At 43.8% G+C, this 16,065-nt stretch overlaps 3 non-coding genes across 3 annotated transcripts; all 3 read right to left on the minus strand.

Annotated features, from left to right (window-relative positions):
• Positions 1 to 1,277: 1,277 nt before the first annotated feature.
• trnat-cgu (transfer RNA threonine (anticodon CGU)) lies at positions 1,278 to 1,350 on the minus strand. Its single transcript has one exon. It is a non-coding gene; the product is annotated as a tRNA-Thr (tRNA).
• Positions 1,351 to 6,462: 5,112 nt separating this feature from the next.
• On the minus strand, positions 6,463 to 6,544 carry trnas-uga (transfer RNA serine (anticodon UGA)). The gene has a single exon. It is a non-coding gene; the product is annotated as a tRNA-Ser (tRNA).
• A 3,487-nt stretch (positions 6,545 to 10,031) lies between these two features.
• On the minus strand, positions 10,032 to 10,104 carry trnak-cuu (transfer RNA lysine (anticodon CUU)). The gene has a single exon. It is a non-coding gene; the product is annotated as a tRNA-Lys (tRNA).
• Between the last annotated feature and the right edge of the window lie 5,961 nt (positions 10,105 to 16,065).

The following is a 16,065-nucleotide window of genomic DNA, read 5'->3' on the forward strand; positions in this document are numbered from 1 at the left end:
TTATGGAACTTTCCCTCACACTTAGATGTGTAAATCTCGATAATGTTTCTACCCATTTCCAGACAGGGGACCTTTTGCGTGTACGTAGTAATCACTGCACTACAGAAACAATGGGAAGAACCACATGGACAGACTTAGAATATCAAACCGTGCAGTCTTACTGCACTTCCGAGCCCTGTTTTGTGGAAGTACAATTCGGCTGAAAAACATAGACATGCGGCAGAGAAATTGACCTGACATTAGAATGATAAAATGACACATCACATCAGCACGTCGTTCAACACTTCACACACGTGTGAACTACCTTATTGCAATTCGTTTGATTTGTCTCTTTCTCATAACCATGCCTTTTGGAGAAAATCAGTCAAAGCCTGGGGAAGTGCCAATGTCACATGGCTGTGAGATAATGTATTCAGCTATTATTTAGCAACAAACGGGAATTGTGCAACTTCTCACAGTTAGGTGACTTAGTTTTGATAATGTTTCTGTCAGTTTTCGAACCAGCGACCTCGCACTTGTGAAGCAAATGTGAAATAACTACTTGTTTCTCTAATCATTTATTGGATGTGAACATGGCTGGCGAGGCCACTACACCACAGAAACAATTCGTGAGAAAACGCCAAAGGGACTTGTATGGAATGTCAAACTGTGAAGACATGCTGCACTGCAAGATCCTGTTTTACAGGAATAGAATTGGAGTGGGGCATTTTGGAATGCTGCAGAGAAATTGAACTAATTGTAAATTGTCACAGCTCATTATGAGGCCATTCGACCCATCGGGTGTGTGCTTTCTTCTATTTAGTTCCAATACCATTCGCTTCCTTCGTAACCCTTCAGTTTTATTTTCCATTTCAATTAATTGCCCAATTCCCTTTTGAAAACTTTGATTGAAGAAAACCCATATTTAAAGAGGTGCAGGAGCTTCTGCAGTGTCCATGCACAGTGTGTGAAAATTAACAAAGTTTCCCTGACCCAATTACACGGAGAGTTGGGCTGGAGATTCATATATGGTCTTCAAAATAAAAATAAATAATTAGAACAAAGATTACTCCTCATTCGATATCTACAATCTAGTTCCTCTTGCTGTACAACCTGTTACAGAGGCTGTTATGGAAAAGAGGCTTACTGCAGCTACACGAAGCCCTGGTTAGATCACACCTGGAGGACTGTGTATAGTTCTGGGAACGGCACCTTTTCAAGGATCAAAAATTGTTTTGCAGCATTGTCCAACCCATTACCCACTTTTCCACGGAACTTGGTTTCATCAGCTAAACCACAGGCTCCAGCAAGAGTTGAACTCGCGACCCCTGGTTTACGAGACCAGTGCTCTAACCACTGAGCTATGGAGCCAAATGCCAAATCACACGCATGGAAAGTCGACCGTATTTGGTGCACGAGGACCAGGATAACATTTCAGGCAAATGGCATTTGATAGACCTGGAAATGTCAGAGAGGGAGAACAGGAAGTTAAAAGACGCGACATGAAAGTGGCAGAATTTGATGTGTGTCAGTTACATTCAGTGATGAATTTCTGCTGTGTGTTCCCTTGTCAGTTTCTCAGGAGCCGCAGGGATGAGGTTGATGACATCTGGTTGAAATGAGGAATAATGAGAACTGTCGTCAGCAGGATTCAAACCGACCAGTGGATTTCAAATCCATCACCTTAAACATTGAGTTATGACCAACAGCTGTCCGAGCTCAAAGGTGTTCTTATCAAATCAGAGATGGCGAAAAAATAAGTCACTCGGCCCATCGCGCCTGTGCTGGCTCTTTGGAAGAACAACGCACCCAATTCCACATACCCAACTTTCCCCCGCAGCCATTTATATTTGTATTGCCTCTCCCCGTTCTTCCTGTCAAAATAAAGGAGCATTAAACCAGAATCTCCTCTTGCTCACCTAAAGGAAATTCCTAAAGTGCCTGAAAGGGGGAATGTGACTGAAACTGTGGCAGCGCTGGGATTCGGACTAACTCCTATATTCACAAAAAAAAACAAGTATCTGTTGGAACTCGCTGGGTGACAGCAGAGGTGGCAATTTTTGTTATTTATTTTATTCTGTTTGTCACTGAAGGACCCAGTGACAGCCCGGAACTGTGTGACTATGAATGATGTTCCAGCTAACAGCAATCACTGTTGTCATTGGCTGAGGAAGTCGTTTATGTTCGATATAAACGTGTCACTTTGTGGGAGAAACGTGTCTCTGGTGAGCGAGGTCTGGCATGAAAATAAAAGGCACAGGTAGCACAGATCAGCCGGTTGTGAAGTTTGCAAACAGTTTCTCTGGTGCAGTGGTGATTAGGGATCGGCGCTTTCGCTGCTGCTGTTCTATATATACTTTTTGACATAAACATAATTGATTTCTGCAATTGATTTCATAGCGAATTTAAAACAACACATTTTTTCTTATCAAGCTACCCTCGCTATTTCTGGGCTGATATCTACAATCTGATTCAATGTGCTCTACAAACGGGAGAGCTGGATTCAGGTTCCAGTCTCTGGCGGAGTGGGTCCGAAACCCGCTGCTGCCAAAGTTTCAGATGCTTCCCCCTTTCTGGCTCTTCAGGAATTCCGTTTGGGTGGACAAGAGACAACTCCAGTTTAATGCCCGACGAGGGTTGGGGAGAAGCGTGCGGATTGCAGTCCTTGATTTTGTTTGGAAGAACGGGGAGAGGCAATACAAATATAAACTGCTGTGGGGGAAAGGCGGGTGTGTGGAATTGGATGAATTGCTCTTCCAGAGAGTCAGCACGGACACAATGGGCCGAGTGACTTATTTTGTCACCATCTCTGATTTGATATGAGCGGGCTTGGACTATGGATGTGCTGTTAGTCTTGGACGAGTGTTCGAAGCGATTGTTTTAACATCTATCGGGTCTTCCCAATGTAGGTTGCAATCCTGCTGACTGTGGTTCTTATTATTCCCGATTTTAACCAGGTACCAACAGGATTAATTATCGGGTAAATAGAATAAAACAAAAACACCCGCGCTTTCTTATTTGAATTAATCTGTATGGATTCACGAAATCTGCAGTCACAAATGGAACAAACTGAGCCAGCTGGTGACATCCTTTCTTTCTGGGTGTTTGTCTCTCCTCAGGCCTCTGCCACTCTCGGTGTATATGTCTGTGTGTCTTTCTGTGTCAATGTGGATCAATTCCCCATTTTTCACAATCCATACTTCATTCACCTTAGTTGTGTGGCTTCATATTAAAATCGTAGAGAGAAAATAAAAATAGATTTAAAGGATTGAAGAGGAATTTTTTCTGTATTTTTTTTGAGTGGAAACTGTTCAGCTACTAAGTGTCTATGTTACAAAGTGGAAGTTGATTGAAATTTTCACCGAGCAACATTTAAACAGACATTCACCGGGTCCTTATGGTCGAGTGTTTAAGGAAATGGACGCTGGGGAGAGATAATTTGTAAATACAAATAGCCCAAACTCATATCCCTCGGACATTAGGAACTGTATTTCTTCTCGAAGCTGTTCCACGTGTGACATTTGCAGCTCTGATGTGAAACTTCAACTCTCACTCCACTGATTCGGGCGGAGCTGTTGTGCGTTTCGGTTTTCAATCAATAAGTAAATCTGGCCTGTTTTAACAGTTTGTACCAGATAAATAAATCTTCATTCTCTGACCAGGAAACGATCCTGGACCGCGGCAGCACAAGGGCCGAATCCTCGCCTCTAAATCACGAGCAAAGCTGTCTATAACTCTCGCAACGTGCTTTATCTGCGCCACATTTGCCATTTTTTCAGACAATTTCACCAGAGACAACTTTTTCCTACAGAATTTTGTGTTTAACTAGAACTCAAATGACATCTTCGGCTAATGACACCCATTCTTTTTAAGGGGTGAGTACAGTGGAGGATTGGCACCAATAAACTGTTGTTCTACTGGTCTGATTCCAAATCCCGTGCCAGAAATAACAAGAAAACCCCCAGATATTGCTCAGTGTCTTGACTTCAAAAGATAGAATGTAAGAAAGTACATTCCCCCATAGTGTGCAATAAAATGTCGGAGTGATAGTGAAAGAAGCAACCGTGATGCTGGAAAAGATAAAATTATAGATAGTTACAGCAAAGAAAGAGGCCATTCGGCCTGGCGCGCTGCTTTCAAAGGGCAGCTGTGATTGATTAGCCAGGGGTGATATTTGTGTCAGTGTAAACAGTCGGCAGTGAAATCTCCCACGTTACCACGGCAGACGTTCATCACAGAAAGCAACTGACACACATCAAGTTCTGCCTCTGTCGCAGCTTTTAACTCCCTGTTCTCCCTCTCAGACATCTCCAGGCCGATCAAGTATCATCCACGTGGAACGTTATCCTGTTCCACTTTCCATTTATTATGGAGACTTACTGTACCAGGTGGTAGTGTTCCCATCTATCTGCTGCCTTAACCTCCTAAATGGTAGTGGTCGTGGGTTTGGAAGGTGCAGTCGAAGGAGCCTTGGTGAGTTCCTGCAGCGCATCTTCTAGATGGTACACACTGCTGCTACTGTGCGTCGGTGGTGGAGGGAGTGAATGGTGAAGGTGATAAGTGAGGTGTCAACAAGTGGGCTACTTTGTGCTGGATGGTTTCGAGCTGGAGCCAACAGTGTGTTGCTGGAGCCGCGCTCATCCAAGCAAGTGGAGAGTGTTCCATCACACTCCTGACTCGAGCCTTGTAGGTGCTGGGCGAGTTTGGGGGTTCATTAGGTGAATTACTCTCCACAGCATTATCCGTGCCCGTCTTACCAAAGAAATGGTTGGTAGGACATGAATTTCTTAACAAGAGCACACAACAGAATATACCACCAACGAATATTTACGGTATTAGGCGATCTGTAGTTACAGTTTGAATAAGAGGGAATAAAAACAAACGGAAACATTCTGGTGAAGATAAATCGTTTATCCTTGTGGAATGATGTAGCATGATTTGTTTTCACACACACGTACAGAACAGGCGATGTCTCAAATGTAATTCTGTGGCTGTAATGAAAATGAATGTCAGGAGCTGCGCAGAACAAAGAGTCAATGGGAAACCTCTAGTTTTAGGCCAAAGTCAGAGGCCCATTTCGAGCTCGACGTCCACTTTATAGAGACATGGGCTAGTGCAGTAACAACAGAGACAGACCCTGGTGTGGTAATTACTGAGACAGGGCCTAGAGCAATTTAAGCAGAGACATTACTAGCGCAGTAATAATAGAAACAGCATCTAATGTTACTTAAGCAAAGACGGGGACGAGTGCTATATTAACATAGACAAGGACTACTGCTGTAATATCGGAGACGGGTCTAGTGCAGTAGTTACTGATACAGGGCCTGGATCAATATCAAGAGAAATAGGGTAGTCGTTACAGGCACAGGACATAGAATAATTGCTTCCTAGAGAGAGTCTAAGGCCGTAATAACCGAGACTGCCTCCAGTGTAAGAGAGACAGACATGATTTCGTGAAGTAAAAACAGACACAGGGAGAGTGGAATAGAAGCAGAGACAGAGGTACAAAGGCAAAGTCTCTGCAAAGACAGGATCCATTTTAATTAAAAAGACAGAACAGCTCGAGTGTGATACAGGCTGATACAGAGTCGAGTGTAACTTGTTCTGAAATATGGTCTAGCGGAATATAAGTGCAGATATGATTCAGTGTGTTATAAGCAGGGCCGCGATCTAGTGGAATATAAGTGAGACAGTGCAGAGTGCAGTAATAATTGAGACAGGATCTTGTGTAATACGAACCAGCCTAGTGTAGTGATAAGAGAGACCGGATCAAGTGTAAGAAAACTGATACAGGGTCTAGTGGAGCTTCACATAATTCAGGGCTCTTTGTAATTTAAACTGACGCAGTGTCTGGTGAATTAAATACAGGCAAAGGTACGAGATTAATAAAAACAGAGACATGGACAAGTACAGCAATAAGAGAGTAATGGTTTAGGGCAATAACAACAGGAACGTGAAAGTATGATATGAATGGAGGCATGTATTGGTGCAGCATCACCTGAGACAGGGTCCAGTTTGATAGACACGTGGCAGGTTCTACTGGAGTACTAGCTGAGACAGAGTCTTGTGAAATGTAACTAAAAACATGTTCTAGTTTTCTATGACCAGAGACAAGCTCTAGTGCAGTGCCAACTGGGGCATGACTTATTGTAACTTTAGCCAAGGCCTGCTTCAGTGCAGTCATGACTGAGATAGTGCCAACGGTATGGTGCCCTATTCCAGTACAGAAACAACTGAGAGATGACCTTCGCTAATATGATCAGAGACATGTCCTAGTGTAATAGAAATATAAACGGCGTCTAATTTAATATGAACAGAGACAGTGCCAAGTGCACTAATACTTGAGACAGCGCCTGCTTGATGTATGCAATCACGGTTTCACTGCCACCCACTGGTCAAACTTTGCTATTGCAGGTGTTGTGAAAATGTCGATTGAATTTACTGTTTCTGAGATCAATGGTTAAAATCAGAAATAATGGAAAACGTAGTCGGCAGGATTTGAACCTGCGTGGGGTAACCCCAATGGATTTCAAATCCATCGCCTTAACCACTCGGCCACGACTACATACCTGGACAGTGAAATATATATATTTCATATATGAAATCATAGAATAGTTACATAAGAGAAAGAGGGTCTTCTTCCTGCCCTGTCACTGCCACAACACAACCTTTTCCCCATAACCCTGCAATTTATATTGTCCCTCCTCGTTCTCCCTCACAAACTGGGAATGAAAGGGTGAGAATGAGAGAGGAAGAGAAGTGATGGGTTTTGTAGATCCCAGGGGAAAGAGACTCCGGGAACAGTTCATTGTGACAGTTCACACAGCAACAAGAAAACAACATTCCCTGAGGAGGGCCAGCAGTGGGAGCGTGTTTAGTTCAAACACAGAAGACTTGTTCAGCCAATAACAGCGTCGAGTGTCTTAGATATGAACATGAAGTGAGGCGAAACAGTGTAATAGCTTCTTTACCCAGAGAGTGGTGGGAATGTGGAACCCGTTGCCACAGGGAGTGGTTGAAATGAATAGTACAGATACATTTAAGAGGAAACTAGGCAAAAATTTAAGGGAGAAGGGAATAAATAGTTACAATTGTAGATATAAATTAAGAAAGATTGGAGGAGGCTTCGTGGATCATAAACCCCGGAGCGGACTGGTTGGACCAAATTCCCATTTCTGTTTCGTCCACCCTGTGAGAATAATACCAGATTCTGCCGCCTCTCCACATGATTGAAATAGCTTATCCCTGACACTGTTCATGTGAATACTGCCTGTATCCTCTCAAAAGACTTGATATCTTTCCCAAAGTGTGAACACAATATTTCAGTTGAGGTTCAATAAATGATTTACAAAGATTCAGCATCATCAGTTTGCTTTTGAACTCCAAGCTTCCATTAATGAAGCCAAGGACCACATGAGCTATTTTTAAAGAAAGCAGAGAGATCAGCTTGTCCTGCTACCTTCGAAGATTTGTGTACATACAGCCCCACGTCATTCTATCCCTCTACTCAGTTCCCCGCCTTACAACCTTTCACAGCCCGTGTGTGTTTTTTTCCTTCACCTCCTCGTTCCGAACACTGTCCATAAGCCTTGCAGAATGGCTCGTCCACTCCAATTTTGCCATTTCCTCGCTTCAGACCAGCTTCACCAGGGATAACCTTGTCCTACAAAATGGTGCGTTTACTTGGAACAGGAAGGGCTTGTTCAATGGCAATTGTTCAGCCAATGAGGACAACCGTTTCTGGGAGCTGGAACACGAAATCGACAGCGAGGTGAAATAGTCCCACAAGCTGCTCCTGTGTAAACTTCAACTTCCAAAACCCACCAACCTCATCACTGCGGCTCCTGTGAAACTGACAAGGGAACACGCGGCAGACATTCATCACTGAAAGTAACTGAGACACATCCAATTCAAAACACTGTCATGTCGCATCTGTTTCTGCTACTGTCACTGCCTCTCCTCCAGCTCCCTCTGCCCATCCAGCTCCCAGGTCAATTAGCTGCTTGATGCAGACACAGTCAGTTCATGAACCGAAGCATTCCCTGGAAATCAGGGACAGAGAATGGAAGTCCCAAAGCTTCCGGAAGGGATGGGTTCACAGATGACAGTACAAAGATAAAACAGGATCTCTCTTCCTGGCTCTCCCACATATTGATTACATGAAAAGGACACGAGGGAAATCCACTGTCTGTTTAAATGTTGCTCAGTGAAAGTTTCTATCATCCTCCGCTGTGTAACATTCGGGCACTGAGTCAACAAGCAGTCTGCACTCAAAAATAAACACAGGAAGTGACAATCATATCTTGCAACATTAAAACCTGTTAATTTCCCTGTACCATTTACCACGAAGGTACATAACAAAAGTGAACAAATTTTGCGCTGGGAAAAATGTGTTCTTCCCTCGGTGAACTAAACCACACTGACACACACAGAAGAGCACAGACAGACATATACACCGAGAGGGACAGAGGCCTAAAGAGAGACAAACACCCTTGTCACTAACTTGGCTCAGTTTTCTTCCATTTCTGGCGATTTGGTGAATACTTTCAGATGAATGGAAATGAAAAAGCGCGCAAGTGAAGCGGGAAAATAACACGGGAGTATTTGGAAGCTTCTGATTTCATTTCACCAGCAATTAGCTGTGGAGACAACCAAAAGGACAAACAGGGAAGCAGCGCAGTTGGCAGGAGTCGAACCTGCGTGGGGAAACCACAATGGATCTCAAATCCATCGCCTTAACCACTCGGCCAGGACTACTAAAGGAGCATGAATGTTTTTGAGCTAAAATTGCAGAATGGTTCCAGTGGATAAAGCTGGCACTTGGCCCCATCCACTTCTGGTCACCCTGCAATTTTTATCGTCTCTCCTCGTTCTTCCTACCAAAATAAAGCACCGCAGGCGTCAGCTGCCCCGAGCGCATCCCAATGGATTTTCGAAAAAGACAAACTACTTGAAATTTCGATCGCAGTGGGATTTGAACCCACGCTTCATAAGACACTAAAACCCGCGTTTCATAAAACGCTACAACCGAATTTCAGGGCCTTGGGCCGCTCGGACACACACCGACAGAGCAAACAGAAGCACCGTAACCATCGCCTAGAGTGGTATCAGTGCTGAATTAGACCATAACAAATAGGAGGAGGAATGGAACCATTTTGCCCCTGGAGCCCCTCATAATATCACAGAATGAAAGCTAATGTTACACCACAGATAGAGGCCATTCGGCCGGGTCATTGGAACATAGGATTTAGCAGTAGCAGGAGGCCATTCGGCCCTTTGAGACTTCTCCACCATTCAATAAGCTCATGGCTGATCAGGTTGTGGTCTCAACGCCACCTTTTTTTTTGCCCCAAACCCCCATAACCCCTTCTTGATCAAAAAGCTGTCAAATTCTGCCTTGAATAAATTCAGTGACCCAACCTCCACTGCCTTCTGGGGAAAATAATTCCACAGACTAACGGCCCACGGCGGGAGAAAAAATCTCCTCATCCGTCTTACTCTTCTGGAAACTAACTGACCTGGTCCCACTCCCCCGCCTTTTCCCCGGAGACCTGCATTTTCTGTCCAATTCTCTTTTGAAATCCTCGATTGTATCTGCCTCCCTCACACTCTCAGGTCGTGCATTCCAGATCCTAACCACTCGCTGAGTAACAGAGAAACCCCTTTAAAACTGTACACTTTATGTGATGTTGCCTCTCCTCATTCTTCCGACCAACAGGAAACACTTCACTCTCCCTTACAGTGAATTTCAGGTACGTTTTAAGAGTTTACACGAGGAATTCCTGTGCATTGAGACAGTTCACACAGCGGTAAGAAATAATGTTTTCCCTGACTGGGAATTGAACCTGGGCTGCGAGCGATGAAAGCACCAAACCCTCTACACGAAACTCTCCGACTTCCAGTGAAGCCGAGGGCAGTTTTTGCTCAGAAACCAGCGGCTGTGAAATGAACAAAGTGGGATGGAAAGAGACTCAGTTTGAGCGGTGACACTGCCGGAGGAATGGGGAGCTGGGGATCACACATGAAAACAGCAAAGCTTTAAAAACAGGCGGCGCCCAGCGGGGGGCTCGAACCCACGACCCTGAGATTAAGTGTCTCATGCTCTCCCGACTGAGCTAGCTGAGCATTCACACTGCTGGCTTCCTATGCAAAAATTCAGAGAGATAAATATTGTTTTCCACCTGGAGCCTCAGCTTGTTCTGAATTTCAAAGTGTGGAAGGTAATCGAGCGACAGAAGCCCCAAGGTTGCAATACATTCCTCTCAATCACCAATAACATCATTCACATCTTCCACTTCTTAGCTGCACCTCCTTCCAAACATTGCAAACTCCACTTGCATCGTTCATATTGATATTGTTCTCTTGGACATTTTAACATGAAGCTGCACAACTAATGTGAGTTAAGTTTGTGATGATGAATGTGTGTTTGCCCCTCGGGGAACTGAACCACATTGACACACACAGAGGAACGCACACAGACACATACACCGAGAGTGACAGATGCCGAAGGAGAGACAGACACTCAGAAAGCAAGGATGTCACCAACTTGGCCAATTATTGTTCCATTTCAGACTGGAAATGTAGTGAATATTTGCAGATGAACAGGACTAAGAAACACGGGGGTGTTTGGGTGGTTTTGTTTTACATTTGACGGGTAATTTAATCTACAGACAGTTTGTGTCAATCAGGAATGAAAAGAAGGGGATTTGGCAGGATTCGAACAACGTCGAAAAACGCATCAAGAACTCGGCCAGAACAATTGGGTAAAGGCTGCATGTTGTTTGTTTAAAATAATAGAATGAATACAGGGAGTTCCAGTGAGAGAAGGTCTTCCAGTCCGTGCCATTGCCCCACCTTTTCCCAGTCACCCTGGGATTTACACTCTCTCCTCATTCTTCCAACTGAAATACTGCACAGATCAGCTGCTCCTTCACCGCACGGAGAATTATTTGGAAGCGCCTCAAATAACAAAGCACCAGAAAGTTTGGTAGCAGTGGGAGTAAAGCCCAAATCACCAGAGAGATTGAAACCTGAACCAGCAGCTGAGTCCGCTCGGCCTCACTACCACATTCAGATTAGACACAAACATTGTCTTCACCAACATTGACACTGAATTAGAATATAAAAAATTATTATCAGGAATTGGCCATTCGGCCCCTCGAGCATCCTCAGCTACTTAATAAGATCATATGAAAACTTCAATCATCATCCAGTTTGTAACATCCGGAAGTTTAGTTGCTGAACAGCCTCCACTCAAAGAAAAGAGAGAAATGTCCTGTTAACGGATTTCTTTTTAAATGTTTGCTGATATGAAGTCATAGATCTAACATGGATAATGCTTGGGTGGTAAAAATAGGAAACTGAACCACATTGACACACAGAAAATCACAAATATGCACGTTGTTAAGATTTGAAATTGTGAATATTTTCACACTGTCTTTCAATGTGCAGAAAGTGGAGCTGTGATCAGCTTATAGCTCAGAAGATGTACAGAAAGAATGTATAAAACAGGCTGATGCTCACAGTGACTGTTTAGAATCGGTGAGCTGCATCTAACGATTGAGACCATTTAAATATCGTTCAATGAGTCCGGTCCCAAATTCAGTGCTAGAAATGATAAGAAAGCTCGCTGAATTTGCCTATTGTCTTGAAGTAAAAGCATCCCATGGAAGATAAGAAAGTTCATCTTAACCGCGGTGTTAGGAAACATAAAATGTCAGAAAGTTACAGCAAAGAAAGAGGCCATTCGGCCCTGTGTGCTGCTTTCAATGAACAGTGTGATTGGTTGATCTGAATACTCAAAGATATTCGTCATTTCGGAAGAATGGGCAAAAAGGGAAACGAGGTGGTGTCGCGTTGATTATAAGGAACAAGATCGGTGCATTAGTGAGAGAGGATCTTAGATTGAAGAATCAAGATGTAGAATCAGTTTCGGTGGAGCGAAGGAACAATAAGAGGCCGCAAACAGGAGTTGTTTATAGGCCACCAAACTGTAGAGGGAATGTTGGGCATGGGATAAATCAGGAAATTAGAGCTGCATGTGACATGGGTAATACAGGAATAATATTCTGTCTCGCACCACCAGCTCTATAGTCAGTGCTTTGTAACCTATCACAGCCCTTCTCTTTTATTTTCACCTCCTCACTCCGACTCTGGATTTATTCCCGAGTTTTGCCCTTGTGACATTTCCAGCTCTGATGTGAAACTTCCACTCTCACTCCAACAATTCTGGCAGAGCTACACCGTGTTATTTTCAACCAGCAAATCAATCACATTAATTTAAACAGCTCGCCCAGGAGTAATAAGTTCCAACTCCCTAACCAGGAATCCAACGCAGGCTATACTGATAAACTTGCTGCATTGTAACCACTAACCCAGCCACTTGGCACATGGAAGCTGCTTATGGCATTTTTCATTCCAGATCTCTTTCACCAGAGACAAGTTTCTTTGACCAAATGTTCTGTGTGGGATGACATCTTCACCAATGAGAAGAGCCATTGCTGTGAGCTGGAACATGAAATCGATACTTTCCTCCTTTAAGACAGTTCTTGAAGCCGCCCCCTTTGACCGAGCTTTTAATTATCTGACCGAATATGTGGTTCAGTGTCACACTTTGTTACATAATGATCCTGGGGAACGCCTTGTGACGTTTCACGAGGTAAAAGGAGCTTTAAAAATATGATTTGTTGTTGTTGTCCATACATAGAAAGAGACAAACTCCTCTTGCCTCTTTCATCCTGATATTTTTCACTGTAACATTGTAATGTGAAGCTGCACAACTAAAGTGAATAGAGTTTGTGTTCGTAAAAATGTGTTCACCTCCTCAAGGACCTGAACCACACTGACCCACACAGAGGAACACAAACAGAGACATACACCGAGAGTGACAGAGGCCTAAGGAGACAGAGATGCCAGAAAGCCAGGATGTCATCAACTTGGCTCAGTTTTTTTTCATTTCCAACTGGAGATTTGCAGAAGGCTGACATATGAATGGAATTAAGAGATCGCGGATGTGTTTGGATGGGTTTTCCTCGATTCAAACGATAATTAGTCCTGTCAGTGTGCGGTTTAAATCCAAAATAACACGAAACACAGTCAGTAGGATTCGAACCTGCACAGCCTAACACCAAGGGAGATTTAACCCTCGCCTTAACCACTGGGTCATGACTACAGAACTGGGCAGATGAGTATTTGTATGAAATCACACCCTCGTTACAGCAGAGAAAGCGGTTTTTCTGCCCATCCAGTCACTGCCATTATCTGACCTTTTCCCCGGAACCCTGAAATTTATACTGTCTCTCCTCGTTCTTCCTATCAAACTGGGAATGAAAGAGTGAGAATGATCCAACCCGGCCAATTACCCCCGGCCCGATCAGTCTACTCTCCATCATTAGTAAAGTAATGGAAGGGGTCATCAACAGTGCTATCAAGCGGCACTGACTTAGCAATAACCTGCTCACTGATGCCCAGTTCGGGTTCTGCAAGGGCCACTCAGCTCCTGAACTCATTACAGTCTCATTTCAAACATAGACAAAAGAGCAGAACTCCCGAGATGAGGTGAGAGTGACAGCCCTTGACATCAAGGCACCATTTGATCGAGTGTGGGGTCAAGGGGACCTAGCAAAACTGAAGTCAATGGGAATCAGGGGGAAACTCTCCGCTTTTTGGGGTCATACCGAGCACAAAGGGAGATGGCTGTGGTTGTTGGAGTTCAGTCAACTTAGCTCCAGGACATCACTGCAGGAGCTCCTCAGTATCCTCGACGCAGCCATTTTCAGCCGCTTCACCTTCCTTCCATCATAAGGTCAGAAGAGGGGAAGTTTGCTGATGATTGCACAATGTTCAGCCATACCCGACTCCTCAGATACTGCAGCAGTCCATGTCCAAATGCAGCAATACATGGGCAATATCCAGGATTGGGTTGACAAGTGGCAAGTAACATTCGCACCGCACAAGTGTCAGGCAATGACCATCTCCAACACGAGAGAATCCCACCATCGTCCCTTGATTTTCAAAGGCATAACCATCACTGAATCCCTCACTATCAACATCCTGGGGGTTACCATTGACCAGGAACTGAACTGGACTAGGCGTATAAACACTGTGGCTACAAGAGCAGGTCAGACGCTAGGAATCGTGCAACGAGTAGCTCACGTCCTGACTCCCAAAGCCTGTCTGCCATCCACAAGGCACAAGTTAGGAGTGTGGTGGAATACTCCCCACTTGTCTGCATGAGTGCAGCCCCCGCAACACTGAAGAAGCTGGAGACCATCCAGGGCAAAACAGTCCATCTGACAGGGACCAGAACTACATTCACCCCCTTCACCACCAATGCACAATAGCAGCAGCGTGTACCCTCTACAAGATGCACTGCAGGACTTCACCAAGGCTCCTTAGACAGCAGCGTCCAAACACATGACCATTACGCCCATATCGCATGAATGAATTAAAAAAAAGATCCAAATTAGCCTGAAAATTATATTGCCTTGTTCTTCTGACCAATTTAAAGCATTGCAAACGTCAGTGTTTGGAGCAGGTCTGACGTATTTGTTCAAGTGAGGAACCAAATTAAGATTTCAATATTAGTTTTCTTAACTCCGAGTTTCCAAATGGGGATTGTGCAACGGCTTGAAAGTGAAAGAAAAACAAAGCTAAGGAGAAACCGAAGGAAATTGTCATTAATTATGAAACTCTTTGTACAAAACTGACATAGACACGAAGGGTGGAAGGTCCTCTTACTGAGCTGTGCCATTTGATGATGACATTGTTGATCAGTCTGTCTCCAGCATTCCTAATGAGAACAGCCGAATTCCATTTCTTCAAAACAAAGACCCAAAGTGCTGCTGCATGACGTCACAGTGTAACATTCCAGACAGCTCCATTGGATCTTTACAGCGCAGGGTTTATAGAGGCGAGTGGGGTCCTATTCGCTTCACATATGATGGAGCTGCAGTTTGAAACGTGGCAAAATAATTATCCAAGTTTGTTTATTCGAGTGTGAGTGAAAGTTGGATAATTTACGTTTGTTGTAAATATGTACACAAGGGCTGGAATCCTGCTGTGTAAAGTTTTCACCATTTTTCTTTTTAACCAAATTAATTATCAGTTAATTTGAAGAAAACCCATCCAAATACGCCGTTATTCTCTGATTTCAATTCATTTGTCCGCATTCAGGAAATTTGCTTTCGGAAATGGAACAAACATTGAGCCAAGTTGGTGACATCCTTGCTTTCTGGGCCTGTGTCTCTCCTTAGGCCTCTGTCACTCTCGGTGTATATATCTCTGTATCTATTCCTCTGTGATTGTCAGTGTGGTTCATCTCCCTGAGGGGGTGAAAACGTTTTTAACGTCGCAAACATGATTCACATTAGTTGTACGAATATATGTTAAAATGTCACAGAGACAAGTATCAGTGTGAAAGATAAAACAAGACATTGGCCCTTTCTATATATATCCTACAACAACAGCAACTTATGTTTATAAAGCACCTTTAACCTGTTGAAACGTCACAAGGCGTTCCCCAGGATCATTATATTACAAAGTATGACACCGAGCCTCATATTCGGTCAGATGACTAAAAGCTCGTTCGAAGGGGGAGGTTATAAGAACTGTCTTAAAGGAGGAAAGTATCGATTTCATGTTCCAGCTAACAGCAATGGTTCTTCCCATTGGTGAAGAAGTCTCTTGTGTTCAACCTAAACAGACCAAAGAGATCGGGAATGAAAAAGAAAATGTCAAAAGTTGCCTTCATAATCCAAACGTCAAGAATTATTGGTAGTTTCCCTGATGTCCAGTGACTGTGAATCGGCGCTTCCATTGGACCAACAGCGAATAGGGTGGAGGGTTTTGGAAATTGAAAGTTACAAAGCTTGTAGGGGCTATTTCACCTCACTGTCGATTTCATGTTCCAGCTCACAGCAACCGTTGTTTTCATTGGCTGACGAAGTCGTTTATCTTGAACCTAAACAGGCAGTTTTGTGGTGAAAGAGATCTTAACTGAAAAACAATCGGCAAAAGCAGCGTAGATAAGCCAAATCGAAAAGTATTGGTATAACTTCCCTGGTGGTCTAGTGGTTAGTATTCGGC

Source organism: Cetorhinus maximus, chromosome 23 (genome assembly GCF_964194155.1).
Source record: "Cetorhinus maximus chromosome 23, sCetMax3.hap1.1, whole genome shotgun sequence".
Classification (NCBI taxonomy): Eukaryota; Metazoa; Chordata; class Chondrichthyes; order Lamniformes; family Cetorhinidae; genus Cetorhinus; species Cetorhinus maximus.